At 48.5% G+C, this 17195-nt stretch overlaps 1 long non-coding RNA gene across 1 annotated transcript in view; it reads right to left on the bottom strand.

Moving 5' to 3' along the window:
• LOC147110804 (uncharacterized) overlaps positions 1-17195 on the bottom strand; it is an 83442-nt gene that overhangs the window by 37967 nt on the left and 28280 nt on the right. The window lies entirely within an intron of this gene.

Genomic DNA, 17195 nt, shown 5'->3' with positions numbered 1-17195 from the left:
GGCCCCCAGGTCACCGAGGAGACAGTGGTCAGACAACTGACCCTGGCTTACTGTAACGGTAGAGGGGTAGAAGAACACCCACCAAAAGGAAAGGTTCGTGAGATGAAACCTAGCCAGAGTAAGAAAGAATGGCACCAGGAAGGGGGTAACCCTTCTGATACGAAGCGTAACTGCTTTAGGTGCGGGAAGAGTGGGCATTGGAGAAGGGACTGTAGGAATCCGTGGAAGGATAACATAGGAAAGAACTCCCCAGCTCCTGCCCCAGAAACTGAAACACCGACCTCTCCCCCCACGCTTGATTCAATAGTGGCTGCGCTCCGAGTTTTATTAAATGGCCCAGGGAAGGTAGCCACAGCCACTGGAGTTTTAACCCCAACTGCTCCACCCAACCCAGACCTATGACTGGAACCAGCGCAGCCTGTCTACCTGTGTCCCCTTGAGTATGATGCATGGAAGAGACCGCTTGTTATGATGGAGGTAGAAAAGGTGAAAGGGACCTATCTGTTAGACACGGGAGCATCGAGCACCATTGTCTATTCATCTAACCCCACCGCCTCGCCTCTGTCTAAAGGGGTCCCATACAGCTTAGTGGGGTTCACAGGTAATGAGCAGGCTGGCTCGTTCTCCATCCCGCTGTCCATTTATTTAGGAGCACTCCACACCAAGTGGACCTGTGTTTTAATGAAATGGGAGCAGGAACGGAAGGGGATCCTGGGGGCTGATTTTATCATAGCCCACAGGATTCTAGTGGATCTTAGGAACCACTGTCTATGGGGAGCATGCAAGGAAAATGAAGTGGCAGTCATCCCAGAGAAACAGGGCAGAGGGACCTTGTGCACATTAAAAACCAAAGGAGGGTTACGACCTCGAACTAATGGTCAGTAACACTCCGATGGAGTACCAGGCATTTGTGCGAGCACACCTCGCCACATTTGCCACTCATAAACACGATTGTGGGAGGGTAAACGGGGTCAAGGTTAGTGTGAGTGGGGACCCCATGACCTGACCACAAAAGCAATACAATTTCCCCAAGGAGGCGGAGGCAGACATGGAAATGGCCATGACCTCTCTGGTCAAACAGTGGGTATTGAGACCGATAGCCACCCACGTAAATTCTCCACTGTGGCCGGTTAGAAAACCGGACAACTCCTGGAGGGCCACAGTGGACTATTGGGTACTCAATCAAAACACCCACCCTGTGCACCCACGGTCGCAGCTGTCGCCGACCTCATTGGAAGTATCCCAGCCTCTGCAACCACCTTCGCAGTGCTGGATATTTCCAACGGGTTTCGGTCCATCCATCTACGGAGAGAGGACCAGTACAAGTTCGCTTTCACTTTTAAAGGCCAACAATACACCTGGAACTGCCTACCTCAGGGTTTCCACAATAGCCCTAGCATTTTTCACCAATGCATGGCTAATTGTTTCAAGGGCTTCAGCCGGCCCCGGCAGTTAGTACAGTATGTGGATGACCTGCTCCTATTCACCGATGAAGGAGAGGAACACGGTCCACTACTGGCTGAACTGCTGGAGCTGCTCAGGCAAGAGGGTTTTAAAGTAAACCCGAAGAAGGTACAGATCGGCCAACAGGAAGTAAAATTCCTGGGGCTGACTGTCCGCGCAGGGGAAAGGGCCATCGACAAAGCTAGAAGGGAAGCAGTGCAGGAGTTACCAGCCCCCAACACAGTCACAGGAGTGAAATCTTTTCTAGGGCTAACTGGGTACTGCAGAGATTTTATTGAGGATTACGCAGCCACAGCAGCCCCTCTGCTCTGACTCCTACACAAGGGAATGGAGTGGGTTTGGAATGAGGGTTGCGAGGCAGCATTCGTAAAACTCAAACAAGATCTGCAGACCGCGCCGGCTCTAGGGGCTATTGATGGGGGAAAAGAGTTTTTCCTGGAGGCAGCAGCCAGCGGGGACAGCCTGAGTGCAGTACTGCTCCAGGAGAGGCACGGTCAGCTGAGACCCGTGGTTTACTCCTCCAGGATACTCACAGATATGGAGAAGGGTGACTCCAACTGTGAGAGGCACCTCCTCGCCACTCACTGGGCTGTGAAAAGATCACTGATCTTCACAGGTACCTCACCCATCACCCTCCTCACCCATCACACGCCCACCCAGATGCTCCTAGATGGGAGAATTAAAGATGGGACAGTGAGCAGTGCCCGCATTGCTCGCTGGACCCTGCTCCTCTCCCAGATGGACCTAAGGGTGAAAGGTCTCTGCGAGCCGAAGCCCGCGGCCAACATGATTTATCCAGGGACGGCCCTGGGAAGGGGTATGGGAAGTCAACATAGGTTTTCGGGTTGGGATACACCCCACAGGCCGCGAAATCTATGTGGACAGTTCGAGCGATTTACAGAGTGTGGAGTTTATGACCCAGGGGTGGACATTGCCCTGGCAATTAAACTCCCCAGCACCCTGAGCACGCCCAGCAAGTTGAACTGTCTGCGGTAGTGTACGTGGTTACACACCCCGAGAAATTCCCTACCCCGTACACGATTTGCTCGGACAGCATGTTCACATGCAATTCGTGTACGGAATACCTGGCCATCTGGTCCTGTCGCAGATACACCTCCACTGACGGGAGACCCCTGGCAATCAAGCCTCTGCTGGAGAAAATCATGGCAGCCATGGGGGAGGAAGGGAAGGTCAAAATCCATAAAGTTAAAGCTCATTCAAAGGCAGAGCCCATGCAGGAGGGCAACCAAAAGGTAGATGAATTGGCCAAGCAGGGGGCCAGGGAAGGAGAGTTCTGGGATCCCTACCAAACAGGTTCGGTAGCTGCAATCTGGGACAAGGGAGGCACACAGGGGGTAGCTTTGGCCCCAGACCTAAAGCAGGCCCAGGTATGGGATCCCATCCTCAGAGCCGTCCTGAATGCGCTCACAAAGGGGAAAAGGTAGAGGGCCCATATGGCACAGCAGCCATCACTGTCAAGGAAGGCATGCTGTTCAGGGGGGAGCAGTGGGTAGTGCCGCAGCATCACCAAAGGGAATTCCTCCAACTGGCCCATGAGGGTCCAGGAGCGGGGCATCCCGGGCCTGAGACCACCTGGCAATGGGTGGAACAGGCAGGACGGTGGCCATGACTGAGGGAATATGTCCGCGAGTTTTGTGCCGGCTGTCTGGTGTGTGCTGCCAATAACCCTGACCCCCAGAAAAGGAAGGTATCTTTGGGACACATCAGGAGGGTAGAGGGGCCATGTCAGTCGATCCAGATCGATTACATTGGGCCCCTACCCACTGCCCAGGGAGGCTACAAATACTGCCTAGTGGATGTGTTTTCAAAATGGGTGGAAGCTTTTCCCTGCCGAACAGCTACCGCATTGGGTACAGCTAAGATCCTGGTCGGGGAAGTGTTCTCACAATGTGGAGTCCGATCAAGGGAGTCATTTTACCGGGCAGGTCATGCAAGAAAACCTTATGGTACTCGGCATCGAGGGGAAATGGCACATGGTCTACAACCCGCAGTCATCGGGTCCCGTAGAGCGTTTAAACCGCACCATCAAAGAAAGGCTATGTAAGGAGACGGGAGACTCACCCAAGAAGTGGGTAGACGTCTTACCGTTGGTCCTAATGGGGATCCGAGCCAGCCCGTCAAAAAGCACAGGGTATTTCCCACACGAGCTCATGACTGGTAGGGTTTTGCGGACCCCCACCCATGTGCTAGCCCCGGTGCTCACAGAAGGTCAGCTCAGAGAGGTGAACCAGGACAGCTTCGTCAGGAATCTGTTTGAACACCTTAAACAGATTCAAATTCAAATTCAAATTTTTTCAAATTCAAATCGCTTTATTGGCATGATAAGTTACATCTTATGTTGCCAAAGCATCAAAATACATTTATGGTTTAGCACATAAACGCAGTTCTATTCATATAGTGTATAAACAGGTATATCCCTGAGTGTATAAATATACATTCGCATTGTTTATATATATTTTCTTAGTTTACTGGTTGTCCCTCTGTTCATGGCAAGCTGTAACATAGTGTGCCGCCAGTGTTATACAGCTTCTCTCCTCTCCCAGTAGGAATGGGAGTTTTTGGTTGTCATTCAGATTTCTGAAATCAGGGCATATTTGTGAGAATTTTTGGTAGAAATTCTCCCTGATGCCCTGATATTTTCCACAAGCTGTGAGGAAGTGCATCTCTGTCTCCACCACTCCCTGACTGCAGTGAGAGCATATCCTGTCCTCTCTTGGCAGCCTGGTCTGCCTGTGTCTGCCTTTTTCGATCGCTAGGCTATGTTCGCTAAGTCTGTACCTTGTCAAGGTTCTTCTCAGTTTGTTATCCTTTACCATGGTCAGGTAATCAGCTATGTTGTATTGTCTGTTTAGGGCCAAGTAGCAATTGAGTTTGCTTTGGGTTTTTGTTGTTTCTGCCCAATATGTCAGATATTTTTCCTTTTGCTTAGCGACGATTGTGTTGGGTCGAATTCTTTGTGTTACCCTGTCACTGTCCTGGGGCTGGTTATTGTTAGTATTGTTAGTAGTTACTTCACTGAGTCCCAGGACTAGTTGACTGAGGGTATTCTTCTTTATGGTCAGCTCTTGGCATTTCAGGGCGTCGTAGTGATAGCATTGGGGATTGCTCATTTGTAGGTGATTCCAAAATTTGGTGGCTCTTTTTTGGATAGTGATTATTAATGGATATTGGCCTAGTTCCGCCCTGCATGCATTGTTTACTGTTTTCCTTTGAGTCCGGAGGATACTTTTACAGAATTCTGCATGTAGGATCTCAATTGGGTGTTTGTCCCATTTTGCAAATTCTTGTTGAGTTAGCGGTCCCCATACCTCACTGCCATAGAGTGCAATTGGTTCAATTACTGATTTGAAAATTTTGAGCCAAATGCTAATTGGGATTTCTATTTGGATTGATTTTTTGATGGCATAGAAAGCCCTTCTTGCTTTCTCTTTCAGTTCATTCACAGCCAGTTTGAAGTTTCCCGTAGAACTGATTTTTAAGCCCAAGTATGTGTAGTTAGTGGTTTGTTCAATTTTGGTTGTTCCTACTGTGAAATTTATTTTGGGTCCCTGATGTTTGGATCTTTGCTGGAACACAAGGACTTTGGTTTTTTGGGGATTTATTGTCAGGGCCCAAGTCTGGCAGTACGACTCCAGCAGGTCCAGGTTTTGCTGTAGCCCCTCTTTAGTAGGTGACAGCAGAACCAGGTCGTCTGCATAGAGGAGGAATTTAACCTTGGATTCATATAGGGTGAGGCCGGGTGCTGTAGATTGTTCAAGTAGTTTTGCCAATCCATTTATGTAAATATTAAAGAGTGTCGGTGAGATTGGCGAGCCCTGCGTCACTCCCCGCCCCTGTGGGAAGTATTTTGTTTGTTTGTCTCCAATTTTAACTGCACATTTGTTGTTTGTATACATTGATTTAATTACATCATATGTTTTCCCTCCTACCCCACTTTCGATAAGTTTCAGGAATAAACCGTCATGCCAGATGGAGTCGAAAGCCTTCTGGAAATCTACAAAGCATGCGTAGATTTTGCTTTTGTTATGGTGAACGTGTTTGTCAATTAGGGTCTGTAGGGTGAAGATATGATCGGATGTTCTATAGTTTGGCAGGAATCCAATTTGGCTTTTACTCAAGACATTGTGCTCCTCAAGGAAGTTTATAAGTCTTTTGTTTATGATGCTACAGAATACCTTCCCCAGGTTACTGTTTACACAGATGCCTCGATAGTTGTTTGGGTCGATTTTGTCCCCACTTTTGTATATGGGCGTTATGAGTCCTTTGTTCCAGATATCAGGGAAATAACCGACACTCAGAACCAAGTTGAAGAGTTTTAGGATAGCCAGTTTCATTTTGTTGTCTGTGTATTTAATCATCTCGTTTAGTATGCCATCTGTCCCGCAGGCTTTTCCTGGTCGTAGGTCCTTGAGTTTTTCAAGAAGTTCTTTTTCTGTTATTATGGCGTCCAGCGGGTTTTGGTTATCTTTTATGGCCATTTCTAGCTTTTCCAGTTTTTTGCATATTTGGTGTTGCTCTGGTCTTAGTGTGTTTTTCTGGTATAATTTTTCAAAGTGGTTTACCCATGTGTCCCCATTTTGAATGGCCAAATCGTCGTGTTGTTTTTTGTGTAGTGTTTTCAAGTTTTCCCAGAAACAATTGGAATCAATGGATTCCTCCATGGAGCTGAGTGTATTCTTAATATATTGCTCTTTTTTGGTCCTGAGTGTGTTTCTGTATTGTGTTAGTGTCTGACAATAAGTAAGGCGTAGTTCCTCGTTTTCTGGATGTCTGTGTTTTTGGTTTGATATTTTTCTAAGTTTTTTCCTCATGTTATGGCAATCTCGGTCAAACCATTTTTCATAGTTTTTTGTTTTGGGTTTGTTCTTGCGAGCTTTCAAGTTTGCATTTGTTGCCAAATTATCAAAAATATTGTTTAGTTTACTAACTGCCCGGTTTACGCCTTCTTTATTGTGAGTGTATATGTTATCCAGAAAGGTGTCTAAGAGAGCTTGAGTTGATGCATTGCTAATTGTTTTCTGGTATTTTTCCGTGTCGTTTTTGGCCCATCTGTACGATTTTTTGGTGTTGTACAGTTTACTGGGTTGTGTTTCTATGTTGTTTGTTTCTGTCTTTTTGAGGAACATAGTAATTTGACTGTGATCTGACAGTGTTGTTTGTGGTTTGACTGTGAATGCTCTGAAAGAGGATGGGTCTAAGTCTGTAATCATATAGTCTACTGTGCTGCAGCCAAGAGGTGAGCAATAGGTCGATCTTCCTAGGAGGTCTCCTATGAACCTACCATTGACAATGTACAGACCCAGGTTTCGACAGAGCTGTAGTAGCTGTTTTCCGTTGGTATTTGACTGCTTGTCGCAGTTATGCCTGTATGGAAGGGAAGGGATGTCAAAGTGGTTATTCCCGAAAACGTAATTGTTTCCCTGATTATTGGTGAAGTCTGGTTCTTCGCCTGTTCTTGAATTGAGGTCCCCACAGATCAACACGTTCCCCTGGGCCTGGTATTGGATAATTTCCCCCTCCATGTTGGAGAAGGTGTCCTCTTTAAAGTACGGGGAATCGATTGGAGGGATATAAAGTGCACAAATGTAAACATCTTGGGTGTTTGAGATAATCTCCCTCTCAAGTTTGAGCCACATATGGTTTTCGCCCTTTTTTATAAATTTGATGTAATTCTTAAGTTCTGTTTTAAACCAGATCAGTATGCCTCCGGAGTCTCTGCCTTGGGTTACACTTGGTAATTTATTGGAGGGCACCACCAGCTCAGTGTACCCTTGGGGACAGCCAGTGTGTCCTTTTCCTTTATACCAAGTTTCCTGTAAAATGATAATATCTAGGTCTTTAGTTTCATCTATGAACTCTGGGGTCCTACTTTTCACTTCTCGCAGTGAAGAGCGTAGACCTTGGATATTCCAGGTCGAAATATATAAGGATTTCATGTTAAGTTTGATCTTTTACTATGATAGGTTAAAGAGTGGTACGTGTTTGTCATGTCTAAGTGTGGGAAAAAAAAGATCACATCAGTTGTCTACAAAAGTTAATACAATTTGGTTACAGTTCTTTCTATTAATTAGTCCTTGATCCATAAGGCGGAAGTAGATGCTGCTGCACATCTGCTTATTGTCTCTTAATGGATTGTTTCTGTCTGAGGTATTGCGTACGTCCTGTGCATCTCTCCCTCTGTCTGGCTGGGAGCAGTCCTATTCCCCTGTGGGACAGGAGTGGTGCAGGTCTGATATTGTTGTTTTGCATGGGGATCCTCTCTGGTCTCGGTTGGTGTGTTTGTGGTCCTTGTAGTGTTCCTGATATGTACCCCGCTGATCTCTGGTGGTCGGGGGGGGGGTCCTCTTGGAGTCTGGGTATGGACCCGGTTAAAAGCGACGTCCTTCAGGGCTTTAGCAAAGATCGATATTCTTTGCCTTTGGATGTGGACGTTGTCGTAAAGACATTCCTCATCGAGGGTGGGGTGTTGGGCCAGGTGTACGTTGTGGTTTGATTCGCAGTCTCTTGCTATGCTGGCATTTATCTCATGAATTGTGTTGTTGTTGAAGTCTGTTCTCGGCAATATTGTGGAAACAGTGATTCTAGTGTTTGGAAATGTACTGCTTGCTTTCCTAATCATTGCTCTGAGCGATGTTGCTACTTCTTTCTGTTGGGTCTTTAGGTCATTTGTGCCCGTGTGTATTATTATGTGTTGGGGGGAGCCTAATCTGGCTTTGGTCAGCCATCCCATGGCTCTGTTTGTTGTTGGGCACCAGATCTTTTCTACTTTACTTCTAGGGAATAGCTTTTTCTCCCATAGAAATTTCCCATTTGAGTCTATGAGTATTACGACGTCAGCCTTGTTTGTGTTTACTGTCTGGTGGCTTTCGCTTGGACTCATAGTGTGTGTGCTGGGCTGGGGTGTCTGGTGTGTGCGTACCTCTTGTGAGCGGCCCGCTTGTGGTTCCACGGTGGTGGGGGAAGATTGCGAATCAGTATGCTGGTCGGTCTGTGTGGCACCCCTTGTATTGTGTGTCTGTTGCTTTTGTTCCGTGTGGGAGTGCAGCCGTTCCGTCCGGCTCTGTCTTGTCTTATCTCTAGCCTCTGGTTGCTGGTCTAATGGTGTTATCTCTCCTCTATGGCTCTCTTCTTTTTCCTGCAGCTCTTTCACCTGATTCCTAAGTAGATTCACCTGGTTCTCAAGTAGCTTCAGCTCTCTCTTGTGTCTCTCCCTCTCCTGATTTTGATCGTCATTCATTTTGAGGAAGTCCTCTCTAAGTTTAACCATCTCTATCTCTAATTGATTAAATTTATCTTTTGGTTGTATCTGGCTGTGTGATCCCGGGGTATGTGTCTGGTCGGCCCTGGAAGGCTCACTCACTTCCTGGCTAGGCTGGTCGGCCCTGGAGGGCTCACTCACTTCCCGGCTATGCTGCTCTTCTCTTGGTGAGCTGGGAATGGTAGGGGGACTATGTGTGGCTTCCTCCCTGGTAGTTATGCTGGGGTTTGTCAGTTGTATCGTGTGGCTGTGGTTCCCCGGGGTTAGTGTCTGGTTTCAACTGTGTGGCTCGTTCACCTCCTGACCAGGCAGATTTTCTCCTGGTAAGTTGTCAATGTTGGGGGGAGTGCGGGCCACTCTGGGGCTGTTCCTTCCCCCCTTAGTTAATTTTTTCAGTGTCCTGAAGGCCGTTGCAAATTTGTCGAGGTTGCCTTGCACTAATATTGTTCCGGTATTGTACGCGTTGACCGTCGTAGTTGAACTGTCTCCTGGTGTGTTAATTTTCATTATGGACCCATTTGCGGTATTTTCTAGCTTAACATTGGTATAGTGTGATTTTATTGCTGTGATCCAAGCCACTGGCTGATCTGAGTAGAAAATGAGGTTACTTTTTGTCCCATTGTTGTAACAGTCAGCAAAAAGTGTTTCTGGTTTTTCTCTCATCTGCTCATGCTTGATCGCTTTTATAGCTTTTTTTGCGGTGTTGGGGGGAATCTGGAAGCGGGGCTGTTGTGGATCTTCTGATTCGCTCATTTTTGGTAAAGTATTGTTGATCTTAGAATAAGCTTTTCTGGGGCCCCGGGTTTGGTGTTTCCCTCTCCCTGTTCGCGAACTTTCCTGGTCCCCCTCTCCGACCCCGTGGTCCCTGGGCCTCGGCTTCTGGGTTCACCCTTCTCAGGTCTGGGTCTGTGAGCCGCTGTTTCCCGGTGCCTTCGGGCTGTTCCCCTCCCCCTCAGAGGTCTCTGTGCCTCTGTCTCGGCCTGGCTCCTCGGGCCTTTCCCTGGCTTCAGTCTCCCTCCCTGGGCCCTGTACTCACAGTCTTGGTTTGCTTCTGGAAGCCTTCTGGTTGCTCCCCTTCTCCTCAGAGGTCTCTGGGCCTGGCTCCTCGGGCCTTTCCCGGGCTTTCTAGCCCAGCCGCCGCTCGGGCTGTGCCTCGTTCGCCGTTCGGGTGCTGGACTGCGGTCGTCGCTCGGGTGCTGGACTGCGGCCGTCGCTCGGGTGCTAGCAACATGGGAAAACAGCACCGGAGTAACCGACTGCTGCTAGAACCCCGCAGGCACCACGAGTGGGAGATAGGGGATCAGGTCATGGTGAGGAACTTTGTCCGGTTAGGGAGTTTTGAACCGTGTACATGGGGCCGTACAGCATTGTAGACAAGGCCAGCCCCATGGTCTATACCATAAAGATGCCCTGCCGCACAAAGTGGTTCCACATTAATCAATGTAAACTGTTTAAAGGGGAACGGCCGGCAAGGGTGAACAGCACTAAAGATAGAGATCCTCAGCCAGCAGCTGTGGCAGACTCACAGACTGCACCGGTGGGGACAGTGGCTTGTGTCACTGGAGGGGCCATCCCACCAATTATTTGGGACATGCCCCCAGTAGCCGGAGCCTTAAGGAGGTCTCCTTGCACACCACAGCCTAAACCACCATGGTCACCAGTGTACCAGTGTAAACGGTTCAGCCCCAGAAGGGTCACTACCCGAAAAGGAATGCCCAAGGTAAGGGACCAATCTAAGGACAGGGATCCCCAGCCTGCAGCCTCCAACGGTGAGGGACTCACAGGAGAGGTAGCGTTGGGCAAGGAAAGCAAGAGGGATCCCCAGCCTGCAGCCTCAGGCTGCGGGGAACCCACAGGACAGGACAGGGACTCGGCAGCCACACAGAAGGGGGTAGTGTGCTGCAGTACATAGAAACATAGAAACATAGAAGATAGGAGCAGGAGTAGGCCATTCAGCCCCTCGAGCCTGCTCCGCCATTCAATGAGATCATGGCTGATAATCCAAATTCAGTACCCGGTCCCTGCTTTCTCTCCATATCCCTTGATCCCTTTAGCCTTAAGAAATATATCTAACTCCTTCTTGAATATATTTAATGAATTGGCCTCTACTGCCTTCTGTGGTAGAGAATTCCACAGGTTCACCACTCTCTGGGTGAAGAAATTCCTCCTCATCTGTCCTAAATGGCTTACCCCTTATCCTTAGACTGTGACCCCTGGTTCTGGACTCCCCGGCCATCAGGAACATCCTTCCTGCATCTAGTCTGTCTAGTCCTGTTAGAATTTTATAAGTTTCAATGAGATACAGGAGGGCACATTCCCCCAATCATCTGGGATTCAGGGAAACTCCCAGTTGTTCTAAGAAGGACTCTTTGGGTCCGACGGCATAGATCACCTTATGCCCAGGCGTACAAGCTGACCAGAAGCCGCAGAAGACAGAGGCCAAACAGGAATTAGCCTGGCCGTACAGAGACGGGCGGCAGATGTACATAGCTTCTCTGTTGAATTTTGTAATGTATGTACCTTTAAGGGGAGAACTACTTTTTACAGCTCCTGTATACTGTAGTACCGGCAGTGACCACACCTGTAAACCCTGAGTAGGGATCTGTATAGTTTGTTCTAGAGTAGCCCTCATCCAGTAAATACCTGTTGATTGTTCCCTGCAGTCTCTTGTCTAATTATTGAAGGACACAACATCAAGATACACGGATCTAACATTGGCGACGAGAAGATTCAAACCTACCTGCAACTCTGCATCACCTCCCAGGGATTCGCTCCTGGAGAACAGTGGAAGAAGGCTGAGTCCACAAGCACGGGCGTCAACCACGGGAAACCCCCAGTCATCCAGCGGAGATTTGAGCATCGCAGGGGAGGCTGTCAAAAGCTGGGCTTGGTTCTCCAGTCACGGTGGTCCAGCAAAACGGGCTGGCGACAGGTACTGCGCAGACCCTTCCCGGACAGCGGCGGCTACGGATGAGAGAGAGAGAGCAGAGCGCAGCCGGTGTTCAAGGGCCGAGCAGCGTCAACGGGAGAGAGAGGCGCGCAGGAAAACGCGCAGAGTGCAGCCGGTGTTCAAGGGCCGAGCAGTGTCAGCGGGGAAGAAAGGAAAGCGTGGGAGACGCCATTTTGAGCCGCAGCGGGGAAGAAGGAAGAGTGCGGGAGACGCCATTTTGAGCCAGTCTAACCACACCCAGGGATGCCAAAGAGTGGCAGTGTCACAGCGTTCGACAATGAAGTCAAAGATTGGACGACATATGTCGAACGCATAGAAGTGTACTGCAAGGCGAATGAAGTGCCAGATGACAGGAAAGTGCTGGTATTGTTGAATTCAATGGGTGCAAAAACATATGGCTTACTGCGAAACCTAGTAACCCCAGAGAAGCCAGTGGAAAAGGATTTTGAAAACATAGTGTCAATCCTACAGGACCACTTGGTTTAAGTTTCACAAAAGGAACCAGCATAAAGATGAAAGTAATGCTGAGTATTTAACGGAACTGCACAAGCTATCGAAACACTGCCAGTTTGGAACGGGACTAGCAGATACCTTAAGGGACAAGTTTGTGTGTGGGCTTCAAAGTGAAGGAACCCAGAAACGGCATCTATCAGAAAAGGATCTTACGCTGGACAAGGCTTTCAGCATGGCAGTATCACACAAAGCAGCAGCACGGGGCGCGGCAGAGATACAACGGAGACCGCAAAAATATGGCACAAATGAAATGTCATACGGAACAGTGAAGTGCTATCGCTGCGGCAGAACAACACACGACCATAATGATTGCTGGTTCAAGGACAAAGTGTGTAGACAGTGTGGAAAAGTAGGACACATAGCAAGAGTCTGCAGGTCGGGAAAGAAAACCAGCAGCAAGAAATCTCCACAGGAGAAGTACAAGAAGGTACATAAGGTGACGGAGAGTAGTTCAGACGAACAGAAAAGTGGTACAGACTCTGGAAGCAAGGAGCTGGGTTGTCTGAAACTACATAATGTGATCAAAACGGAGGATCACCAAACTATCTGGGTCACGCTCAAGATAGCAGGAGTCCAAGTGAAAATGGAATTGGACACAGGATCAGCCCTAACAGTCATAAACCGAAGGGACTACAAGCGGCTATTCTCACATATACCCTTGAGAGATACAAAGATTGTCTTGAAGACGTACATGGGGCAAAAAGTCTACCCCAAAGGAAAAATAAGGGTGAACGTTATATATAACGGCAAGGAAACACCAAAAATGGACCTATATGTATTGCCAGATGGAGGACCACCACTACTAGGACGTGAATGGATCCGGAAGATACAGCTAGATTGGCATTCCATACAAGCACTGACTGTAGATGCCAAAAAGGATGACGACGTCACACCTGGACGACTGTCAAAAATGCTAACTGACGCACAAGAAGTGTTCCAGCAGGGACTCAGAACACTAAAAGGCATAACAGCGACGATCAAAATAGAGGAAAATGCAAGCCCAAAGTTTTTTAAGGCCAGACCGGTACCTTATGCGATCCGCCCAGCCGTCGAAGCAGAGCTGGAAGGTTTGGAACATTCAGGAGTACTGTCCAAAGTGGACTGGAGCGAGTGGGCTACACCCATCGTTCCTGTAATGAAGAGGTCATTGAGTAATACGCCTGGGGAACCAAAGAAGGTTCGCATTTGTGGGGACTTTAAGGTGACAGTGAACCCAGTCCTTCACACTGCACAATATCCGCTTCCGCGGATTGAAGATATTTTCACCTCGCTATCTGGAGGGAAACGCTTCACTAAGATTGATCTGGCCCAGGCGTACCTGCAAATGGAGGTAGAGGAAGCCTCGAAACAGTACCTCACGATCAACACTCAAAAAGGTCTCTACCAATACAACCGGCTGGTGTTCGGGGTAGCATCAGCTCCGGCTATTTGGCAAAGGGCAATGGATCAAGTCCTGCAAGGGATTCCAGGGACCCAGTGTTATTTGGACGACATCCTGGTCACGGGCAAAAATGACAGTGATCACCTCGCCAACCTGGAGAAGGTGCTCACCAGATTGAAGGAATATGGGCTCCGAGCTAATCGCCACAAATGCGATTGTTTCCAGAAGCAGATCTCGTATTGTGGCCACGTTATTGATAAAGAGGGGTTACATAAGTCACCTGAAAAGATTGAGGCAGTAGTCAAGGCTCCAGCACCGGAAAATGTGTCACAACTGAGGTCGTTCCTCGGGCTGGTGAACTACTACCATAAGTTTTTGCCGAATTTGTCTACAGTACTATACCCACTGAACACCCTACCGCAAACGGGGGTACCATGGAAGTGGAATGACGAATGTAAACGAGCTTTCCAGAAGTGCAAAGAATTGATCACATCAAAAGAGGTGTTGGCTCATTTCAACCCAGCACTACCAATTCGGTTGGCGTGTGATGCATCACCCTATGGCATTGGAGCGGTGCTGTCGCACAAATTCCCGGACGGCTCGGAGAGGCCAGTAGCCTTTGCGTCTCGGTCACTAACCTCAGCCGAGCGTAACTACGCCCAGATTGACAGGGAGGCCCTCAGCCTAGTGTGGGGAGTGAAAAAGTTCAACCACTATCTGCACGGGCAGAAGTTCACCTTGCTGACTGACCACCAACCACTTTTCTCCATCTTTAATCCAAAGAAGGGCGTTCCGGTGATGACTGCGCAATGGCTACAAAGATGGTCCCTTTTTCTAGGGGCGCACCAATATGAAATCAAGTATAAGGGCATGAAACAGCATGGAAACGCTGATGGGCTATCACGCCTGCCACTGCCTACTGCGGAAGAAGCACCAGTAGTGGATCCTGTTGAAATATTTAATTCGACTATAATTGAATGCTTGCCAGTAACTAACGCTGGTATAGAGAAGGAGACCCGAAATGACCCGACACTGTCTCGGGTATATGATTTGACGGTGAAGGGATGGCCAGCACATGGCGACTCACTGTTGCCAGCATTCTCATCCAGAAGAGAACAGCTGTCAGTAAGCCAGGGGACCTTGATGTGTGGATCCCGAGTGGTAATTCCACCCAAGTTAAGGGAGAGAGTGCTCAATGAGCTTCACGAAAGTCATCTGGGAGGGGTGAAAATGAAAAGCCTTGCTAGGGCTTATGTGTGGTGGCCGGGGATCGATCAGCATATCGAGGACCTGACAAAGAGCTGCTCAGGATGCCAGAAGGTCCAAAATGCACCACCACATGCCCCTCTACACCCATGGGAGTGGCCCTCATCTCCATGGCAACGTGTGCATATTGATTTTGCTGGTCCATTCATGGACTCAATGTTTTTAATAGCCGTGGATGCGCACTCGAAATGGCCTGAGGTGATCAAAATGTCCTCCACCACCACGGAGAAAACTGTTGCAGTCCTACGGACCATTTTTGCCAGGAACGGCTTGCCAGAGCAGATTTCCTCTGATAACGGACCACTGTTTGTGTCAGAAGAGTTTCGAAGATTTATGAAAAGGAATGGGGTAAGGCATTACACATCCGCCCCGTATCATCCAGCCACAAATGGATTGGCTGAGAGGTTCGTACAAACCTTTAAAAAAGCAGTAAGGGCCATGTGCGATGACGACATTCCACTGCAGCATAAGGTGGACAATTTCCTGTTAGCCTACAGAAATGCGACACATGCAGTCACCAACCAGACCCCGGCCATGATGTTCTTTAACCGAAGGTTGAGATCTCGTCTGGATTTGCTCAGACCAAATGTACGAAGAGATGTTGAGAATAAGCAATTCCAGCACATCAATGAGAAGCTGACAAGGAGCTTCAATGTAGGGCAACCAGTCTTGGCCCGCGACTACTGAACAGAGAAATGGCAACCAGGAACGATATGCACACGGCAGGGGCCACTAATGTAAACAGTGGATGTTGGCGAGAACATTGTGAGACGCCATGTTGACCAGATCCTAGAGTCACAGGAACAAGTCAACCCCATGTCTCGCCCATACGTACCTGGTGATGGACCCGGCGTACTGGTAGCATCTACCCCAGAAACAGTAGCATCAGAAGCGGATGAACCAACCGACGACAGGGGGCCAGAATCGCCTCTGCACCAAGAGCAAGACACTCGGGAAAGGCGCTATCCAGAAAGGATCAGGAAGCCTCCCCAAAGGCTGAATTTATAAATAGACTATTTTCAGTTAATGTTGCATGTTAAAAGTGTTAATTGTAATTAGTTGATATTTAATTGTTAAATGAGTGTTATGGTACTGTTAATCTAAAAGGGGAGGAATTGTAATGTATGTACCTTTAAGGGGAGAGCTACTTTTTACAGCTCCTGTATACTGTAGTACCGGCAGTGACCACACCTGTATATAAACCCTGAGTAGGGATCTGTAGAGTTAGTTCTAGAGTAACCCTCATCCAGTAAACACCTGTTGATTGTTTCCTGCAGTCTCTTGTCTAATTATTGAAGGACACAACATCAAGATACACGGATCTAACAAATTTTAAGTGTGTTTTATAGTTTTGATAGTTTTAGGTTTACTATTGTTTAATTAGATATAATAAGTTTAAGTTTTCGAGACTCGATCACTTGTCAAGCTAGTGAACCTTCTAGGGACATGTTTTGTGTGTCCCGACAGAAAGGAAATTGGCATGGGAAAGTTTCTGCTCCTGCTCGCCCTGGTAGGGGTGAGCATCGGTGACCGAGGTGACATGGAAGACTCCCACATCTATGGGTGCTCGGGAGAGAGAGCACCAATCGTTACCGCTGGGGGTGGTGAACCGGGTGTGGAGGAGCTCGCTATTTACTTCCATGAGGGAAGGTGGCCAGGGTGACTGGGGTCTAACTCAACACAACACTCCAGCCAGACTGGTTAACCTATGGGGAGGCCTCCATCCCGTGCCTCAGGGTACAGGTCGTTGCTACAAGGGTCAGCATCACTGAGGGGAAACGTGTGTGTATCACGTGTAAGGGACAGATTCCCCTGGATAGGTGGTGATGGCTCAGGAAGCTGAGCAGGGACATAGGGGACCGTACAGCCGACTGGGAATGACTGGGGAACGACACCCACCGGGCGATCACAGGGACCCAAGGGGGAGCGAGTGTGTGTTGGGATAAGTGGTGGGAGTTGGAACAGGGAATCTATGTCTGCATGTGGGGATCAGAAAGAGCCTGCCCCACAGGCATATCCAACATCTTCTCCACACAATGGCAAGATGCCAGGGAGGGGATGGGTGGGATTCTAGCCTGCATGCGTGCGTGGTCCCACACTCCCCGCTCCCAGTCAAGGGCCCCACGAAACAACCAATCAAATATTACCCACAGCCAACCGGGTAATATTGGGCCACCGCGACCAACGCAAAACCAACTCGGAAGAAACCGAAGATTCGCAAGTCTTTTCCACTCTACAAACTATCCTGACTTACCCCTGGGTAAGATTTTATTCAAAAAGACTCTAGGCCCTATTTCTAACCAAAGAAAATTTGGTACTTTTATCACAACCCCCAAAAAGTC

This window comes from Somniosus microcephalus, chromosome 11 (genome assembly GCF_052327205.1).
Source record: "Somniosus microcephalus isolate GS21.2 chromosome 11, FLI_Smic_1.0, whole genome shotgun sequence".
In the NCBI taxonomy this organism is placed as follows: Eukaryota; Metazoa; Chordata; class Chondrichthyes; order Squaliformes; family Somniosidae; genus Somniosus; species Somniosus microcephalus.
The sequence above is the reverse complement of the archived record's forward strand: the minus strand, read 5'-3'. Positions and strand labels throughout refer to the sequence as shown.